Source organism: Folsomia candida, unplaced genomic scaffold, assembly GCF_002217175.1.
Source record: "Folsomia candida strain VU population unplaced genomic scaffold, ASM221717v1 Fcan01_Sc012, whole genome shotgun sequence".
Classification (NCBI taxonomy): domain Eukaryota; kingdom Metazoa; phylum Arthropoda; class Collembola; order Entomobryomorpha; family Isotomidae; genus Folsomia; species Folsomia candida.
Window position 1 is genome coordinate 1,057,586 of NW_019091204.1, and position 8,934 is coordinate 1,066,519.

Below are 8,934 nucleotides of genomic sequence, written 5' to 3' on the forward strand. Positions count from 1 at the left end.
TCGTATAACGCCGGCAGTCTTGCTCTGACTTTGATGACACAAAAATTATTTATCCTTACATAGATAAATCATCAAATTCATGTTTGAGAAGTTTTCATAATGTTCAATTTCCTCGAGATTACGATTCTATACGTGAGCGAGAATTTGAACTTTTTCCAGGGGAAATACATTCATACATATTTACTCACGTGGATCTTATGCTTCCATTTCTCCTCTTTTCTTACTCGCTTTCACTTCTTGTTACTGTATTTGTTTCTCTTTCGTATGTATTTGAACGATTACATATTTATCAAAACGGTTATAATTATTTGTTAGATATGTACCGTAAAAACTCAAATAGTAGCCGGGGGCTACTATTAATAAAATCGGTGTCTGGGACCCGGCTACTATTTGAGCAAGTTGTTCCTATTTGGGCAGGGTCACTATTTATAAAATGACGGGAAGATGCACGGCTACTATTTGCACACAGCTATTGAATTTTGTTTCCAAAATCTAGCTCAAATTAAATTTTAATAACAGCACCAATTTCTCAATTAGAATCGTAGTTTATGAGAATTCTATTGTTTAAACCTGCTCTTAATCAATTTCTTCGATGTGCCGAATTTCGTGTTCGCCTCGATTTTTTGTATGTAGTTGCGATTAAATTGAATTAAAATTGAATTACTTAAATGACCTGGCTAGATGTGTGGTTAAGTTGATGCACGACTATAATTCGAATAAGGCTACTATTTAGGCAGGGCTACTATTTGAGCAGGGCTACTATTTGGGCAAGGTCACTATTTATAAAATTACATATGAAAAAACGCAGGGCCACTATTTGAGCAGGGCTACTATTTGGGCAAGGTCACTATTTATAAAATTACATATGAAAAAACGCAGGGCCACTATTTGAGCACGGCTACTATTTGAGTTTTTACGGTATCCTTTATGTTGTAGCATAATTATAATAAATCCATGATTTTAATTTGCTAAATACCCTGGTGTGAATATTTGCATTTACTTATCTCCCTTCAAGGATGATGATTCAATTTAGCTAATTTTTCATGAACAAATTTTTTCTACATAGATAGTATTTACATAAATACGCACTACATTTTTCAAACATGACTTTATTATTTAGTTGTATCGCTACTTCTCCTTAGCGTTTCATGGAAGGGCCGTGCATGCAGCATGTCATCCATTTTCTGCGCCCCCGTGCCCTTAGTGTGAACTATATCTCCTTATGTTATTATTAACATGGGCAGGATAGAATGCCTTTGCCCCTTCCCCCTTCCTCCCCCTCTCCACATGCTTTGTGCACAGTCTCAAAGCACAAATGTTGCTACATATGTACGCATAAAAATACATACACCAAACATCTAGCTACACTCTAAAAAATCCGTTGATGGATGTGACTCTACATACCTGGTGGTATGTAGGATCAAAAACCAATTGGTGGTGTTGTGTTTATGCATATGTACATACGTGAGGATTGACTAACGCCGAATTGGTGGTAGGTCATTTACATGCGGTAACGAAGCTCTGACCGTGGGATATGATCACGATCCAGTAGACACTAGTCTCATCACATATTTGTAGTGATAATCCAGTGATTAAATTTCTTAGAGGGTACATACATACATACTTAGAAACATGCATATTTACATTCATAGGTATTCTTCATAGTGGGTCTTGAGGTTTCCTTTATGTCATTTAAAATTCTTTAGAATTCTCGCATAAGGTGAGACGGAACTGAATTGTCTAATTGCTGGCTACGTGTCCAGTTCCGTCCGTATTTGCATACAAGGACCAGTACTAAGACAATGGAGAAATCTAAACCAATGATACAAACATCCACTACATACATATGTACAACATTTGCCACGTTTACGTAAATTCTAACCACCCAATGCAAATTTTGTGTATGAAAAAATTCAGTCGTACAAACAAACAGGCATACTTTCACTTGTACTTTCACCCAGTTCTGAAATGAATTATCATCGACCACACCTAAATTGTATATAACCTGGATATCATAAATTAAAATTTTAATTGGTAATCATGTGACTCAATCATAAGAACTTATCATCATGCCAACCCTGAAAGAGAGGTGGGACGAGTTTAGACTGGACATTGTGTATGGGTGGCGAGGATTCTGGCTGCGGATTGGGCGGTGGTGGGACAGATTTCGTGATCTTCTCGCCTGGCAGCCGCAAGAGAGCAACTCGTGCATCCAGTGTCTGGATTGGAGTGCGATCCCCGGCCTGGAGGAGGTTGGGAAGGCGGCGTCCATCTCATCGCAAGGTCAGGATACGCATTTTCGTAATTTTGTAACTGGAGAAAGTCATCTTCATCTTGAGTAGGGGTGGGAGTTGAGGGGACATTACCGTTGTAGGATTAGAGTGGGAGGGAGTGTACAATTTTGTCGAATTTCTGGGCAGGGGGACCTTGTCCTCTCGTCCCCTCGTTTCCGTCTCCAATGCAAAGGTGGATTAGGAATAAAGAAATTTAAAATATTTAATACGCTGTAAAAATTTGGTAGAGTCACATATTGGCATTTATTTCGTAGCAATTTCCCCCCTCATTGGTATTAGCTTGCTCCAAAGTGCTAAATTTCTTATAACCATATGATTACGCAACGGTTCTACTACTTATTACCGTGTCGATGGAGTCGTACACGTACATATGTATTTCACGCATTAATGACTTAATACCAATTTCGTAATGATATATTTAAACACGACCTTATTAATTCTAATTTAATGATCTATTTCATACATGCACGATTACATATTTATCCTGTACATACGCTCTAAATAAAAAGACGCTAAATACATTTTGCCAAGGTGCTGTATGATCCTCTATTTTACTCAGCCTTAAGTAAGTTTTACATAATTTTATTTAGAGTGTATAGATTTATGTATATTCTTACATATACTAATTTCCATAGTTCGTAAGAATGGCATACATAATTCGCTTCAGGGAGCGGCAATATATTACGACATAAAAGCGGTGGGTTGGTATTAGGGTGGGAGAGAGGTGTTAAGGTCCGAATTTCTTGAGGACGTACTATATAGACAGTCCATTTGGTCTGGAGGTGTACATATGTATGTACACATGTCTTTATGTACCTTAACATTTTCGTGTTTGGTGAGATAGGTAGATAAATGTATGTATGTACACTCTTAAAAATGATTTTACCCTTTGAAAAGTAAATGAACTCTGAATTAGACATTAAACAAACTGCACTAAATTCACACTGAACTTTACTCTTTATCAAGTTAAAGTTACTCCGGATTTGGAAAAGTTTACATAATTTAAAATCTAGAGTGCATTTTACTTTTTAAAACAGTCAAATTCTTTGAAAGAGGATGTATTGTCCGATTGCTGTGCTCGTGACCAGTTCCGTTTTTATGTGTACATACATATACAGACCAGTAGTGAGACAATGAAAGACATCCAAACCCATGCTACATCCAGTACACATTCACCACATTGGCTTAAATTCTAACCTACTAACCCCCTAATGCAAATTTGTATATGAAAAAATACAGTCGTACATAGAACTACCACTGCCTACTTTCACCAAGGATGAGACACACATTTATGGAAGTTGTTATAAGTAAATCAGTCACGAAATTCCTGGACTACAAATTAAGTGTATTAAGAAATTTTGTTTCCATGCAGACAATAAGATCCATACATAGTCTGCTATTTATTTTCTGAGCAACTTGGCGTGTATTTATTTGAGTCTTTTATATTGTTACCCAATTTGGTAACACATTTCCCCGTCCATGACCGTGGGTTCATAAAAACTCAGGTTTTTAATAAAAAAAATCACAACTATTAAATCAAATTAATTCACTATGTTACGGGTGTTTTTTACTCATAAATTTAACCAAATTTTGCAATCTCCTTCCAGCCAAAATCCTCTCATAATAAATGCACGCATGGTTTTTTTAATGGTTAACTTATTCAAATCTTAACAGTGTGATCAGAAATATTTACAAAAATTATCATTCTACGATATTAGCACAATAACCAAATTCGACGAATTTGGTGCATTACATAATGGCTCTTGGTGGAATACTATGAATTGAAAGTGTAAAAAATCTTGTCAGGAAAGGCCCTATGGGGTGGCCCATACTATGTGGAGGCGATTAGAGAGATGCCACTGATGGGAGGCAATTTTCCGCAGTTCATACATATAACGGGTCTTACCCGATCGACAAAAATTATCACTTTTACGTCCAAGTATATATACCCCAAACGGTAAAGTCAAATCAACGGCATTCCCTGAGTATTTCCGTAGCATTGCTGTAGGAGTTAATATTTAGAAAATGGAAAATAAAATGGAAAAGTAATGGAAAAAGTAGTTGTAAATCTCGAGTTAACATTAGGCGTAATGCATCCGTGGTGAAAATTTTGAACATACAGACAGATGGCAGCAATTTTGAGTTACGTTTAGTGTGTACCATGAAAAACGCGAAATTTTCATTAAAAAACTGTAACTCATGGCTGAAAAATTATTGCACCTAAAGGGTTGAGACATTGCGTTCATAAAATACCGCACCCATATTTCGCCAAAACATGCATTAAAACAGGCGTAAAAATCATGCAATTTATACGCAATTAATGGTGGGTATTCTAATACTTATCTGCATGAAACTGATGCCATGAAATTTCGACAATGAGTTCTTTGTAACAAAACTCTCGTAACATTTTTGTTTTGCGGTACAAATTAAAATTTATTTAAATATTTTTTAGTATTTGAAAATGTGTATGGGGCACGCTTCCATTCAAATGTTATGCATCTGGCGTTATTTCACGCACTAAATCCTGCAAAATTAAAAAGTATAACGTAATTTTTCGAATTTTCTCAACATAAAAATTGTCAATGACTTACGGATAGCATGCCTTTACATTATGCTTGGTGCAGTCTATTTTCAGCAAATCGCAGATCCCTCTTGCATCACACTTAGTCTTGCCCACAACCTAAAAATTGACAATACTCATTTAGTATTCCGCTAAATTAAAGTTTGGATTGGGCTGCATTAACTGACATTGTGATCTCTTATCAATCTGGATTTTCCAGGTAGTTATAACAAAAAATCAAGCCAGAAATTAGGACCTACAGCCACTTTCTCCCTCCCTTGAGTCCACCCTTGATTAACAAACCATATTGGGAGATACAGTTAACATGCACGTACCCCGGGGGAAAAACGACAACAAATTTACTATTGAACTTTGCCGCCAATGTTTTTCCTCTAAAATATGTAGTCATTAGAAAGACAAGGGCCATGTAATCCCTAATTTTTGATTTGATTTTTGTTATATAACTAACTACACAATCGCGTGGTAGCTTCAAAAAATGTTCCATCGTTAGAAAGGATTGGTTTTCATATTTGGAGAATGACAAACGAGTCCCATTTGATCAAATCTGATATGCATGTGGATATTGAGACACTATATATTCACATTATCTAACATCTTTTCAAAAATTAACTTTTAAACTTATTGCACTTTTTTGCGTAGTTGTCCATTACAATTTGTGCTGTTTTGGGAGGATATTTTTGTAATTAGCTCCTACCGATTCTAGACCACAATCCAGCTCCATTATTGCTTCAGATTGGCCATTAACGCATCGATATGCTGCTTCTGGGATGCAGGTTCCACCCGCTTTTGGCGACATCTCGTGTCCGCAAAACATGTAGACCGATCCCTTGGTGTTCAAGGTCGGGGGACATATGCATCCAGTGTACCGATCTTCTGTACCCGGTCGTAATTTACCGTATTCCTTCAAATACCCTGCCACCGGGGGTAGTTTTAGTTTGCTGTAATCCTTGTTAGTACCTCCAGACGCCAGGATGGCTGCGAACCAAAGGAAAAACCAAATACTGCCAGTCCATTCCATTTGATAAGATCTGAAAATGGTTTATATTTAGTTTACTATCCTGATACATACTCTAAATTGGCCAGTAGGGTTGAAACTGGTCAAAATGCTTCCCGCTACATGTGTGCGCTATATTGAATATGGAATTGGACAATAACTTCACGTGAACTGTCTTTGAGAGTGAGTTCAGATGGGTATGTACGTAATTCAAGTCACTTACTAACAAATTCACAACAGGACATATTAAAGGTTGTGATAAATACATCGTGGATCGTAGATTTCAGTTGTGAAAAGAATCTTAAAGTCTGGATTAAGAGGTTTGAAGTTTGACTCCAGACAAACGCGATATTTTTGCAATCTTGGTATGTGACTGTTACATGTGAATTTCCATACAATAATTGGAAATCTGGTAGAATTAAAATTAGTAATTTTATGTGAGTCGAATTTCTTTACAATTTAAAGTGTGGTCAAACTACAAGCGATTCTTACAATGTATAGAAATATTTGCTGGAATTCAGTAACATGGTTAAAAAATTGTCTAGATGACGTCGTTGTTAAGATGTTGAGATGTTAAGATGACGTTGTTAAGATGACGTCGAAATATGGAAATGGTTAAGCTTGCATGTAATTTACGTGCATAATTAAGACCATGTTTACGTGACGTAAACCCGGTCTTACGCACGACAATGTTCATATTACAGATATTTATTTAGAATCGCTATTCATTTGTTTAGCGATTGGAAAAATACGTAGTAATCCGTCAAATAACAGGCTTGTTTATAAATAAGATACTGCAAATTAGTAATTCTATAAAAACATTTACCATATATCTAAGTACATAGGAAAATATAGGAACTTCTTACTATATTTTATATTTTATATATATAAATGGAGGTGGCTCACAAATATGAAGTTTGTCGCCAGAATTTGTATGTTTTGTATATATTTTATTTTACATAATTATTTATACATTATGAAATTTGCATGTAATTGTTGTCGTAAACATCATGAAATTTGCATGTAATTGTTGTCGTTAAACATCATGAAATTTGCATGTAATTGTTGTCGTTCACTAATTAGCTTATTCTCAAATAAAGCCAATTTTTTTTTGGTAGTATAATTCCACTTGTGTTTCATTTAATGAAAAATTCATTGACATCTAACAGGACAAACTTCCAGATTGTGGAGGATAAGTCACATCATAATTTTGCAAACTTGCTAAAAACTATGGGGAACTTATGTCAGTGCGTTATTTAGCAACTAAAAATTTGCGAAACAAAAACATGGCAAATTTGGCGAATAAAAATCGCACATTGTTTTTAACAAGAAAGTTATGCGAATTTCGTAAATTTTTTTAGCAAATATGCCAATTTTCGAACTGATTTTATTGAGTACCCCTAAATTTCTGAACATCTGTGGCCATGAAAATGTCTTAATTTTCGACAGGAGAGTTTTACCTTGTAACTTTAGCCTTTTTCTAGTGCCTTATTTATACTGATTATATCTATATTTTAGGAAACTTGGCAAATATGAAATTTAAATGCCATGAAGCCTCCCAGATAACAATTCGCTCTGAATTCTCTTATGTTTCGATATTACAGTCGCTTTGATATCGATATCGAATTCGCCTCGAATTTCCAACTTTCGAGATAAATTCGAGGAGATATCGAAGGGAAATGTCCGCCGATTCGACAGAGAATCGATAGAGAATCGTATATAGATTTCGCCGGTAAGTCTTCGCGATTTCGTCTTGAATTCGATGAACATGTAGGAGTTCATAACGATTTCTAAACGAATTCAATGCGACTTCTCCACGAATTTAATGCGACTTCTATACGAATTCACTGCGAATTAAGTAATAAATCGATACGATTTCTCCTATATTTCGAGTTAATCCAGCTTATAGTTTATTTTATTTATTCTAAATATCATGTAATATATATAACTGTTTTTATTAAAATAAAAACAAGTTGAATAATCAGATGACCCTGGTAGTGAAATTGGCCGCGATGTTAAATCACTTCCTATTGACAATATACTAATGTTATTTCTAAAATCTTTTGCAACAGTTATTACCGATAGTATATATTTGTACCTCATGCGCTTCCCAACTCTATCTGCGACTTTCTTAAGAGATTTTTGTACTTCTTCGTCAACTGTGCCCTCGTCTGGATAATTTGGAGTCCTAGGGTGAGCTGCTACCGCATCTGAGATTAACATATTTTTAAAATGTTTTAGAGTGTTGCATAATGAGATTGTATTATGAGGAATTTTAAATTCAAGGGACCAATTTTGGACACTATGTCTACATAATATCAAAAGTATCAATTTCACCTTCACTTTCTGAGCTAATTGTTTCAGCTGAACTTACTTCAATCGTGTTACTTCCGACTTGAATTTCTTCCAGATCTTCCTCGAACACTTGTTCTGAATAAATGTTTTCCCCTTCGGCCTGGCTGGGTCACTATTTAAATTTTCCTCGAAAATTTCACTTGGTTTTTTACAAGTCTTCTTTTGTGGCGACCACTCAACTGAAAAAGTCGTCTCCTTCCCATGAGGAAAGATTTGAATGTGGCAGCTAAAATTACTTAAAAATACAATAACAGCGTGAAAGAGAGAAATCACAGTGAATTCTCTAAGAATTATTTACGAATTCGAGATTCAAGGCGAACAGTTTATAGTCTCCTATTCCTGTAAGAAGAATTCCTATCGAAATCGGGGAGAATTCCTCACTACAATAACAGCGAAATCGTTTAAGAATTCATAGTGAAGTCGTTTCGAATTCGATAGAAGAGTTATCTGAGAATTCGAGTCTAATTCATTACGAATTCTGAAATGAGCGTAATATCGAATTTAGATACGAATAATTACCGAATTCGATGCGAATTCGATACGAGAATAATAACGAGGTCTGAGAGAATTCGAGTTCTCTGTTTTAATGCGACATTCTCTGCGAATTCTCTAAGCGAATTCATAGCGATCTGTTATCTGGGCTATGTCATACATATGTATGAATGTCTTTGATACCGTTTGTAGCTTATGTATCGAAATTTAGAGAGGTA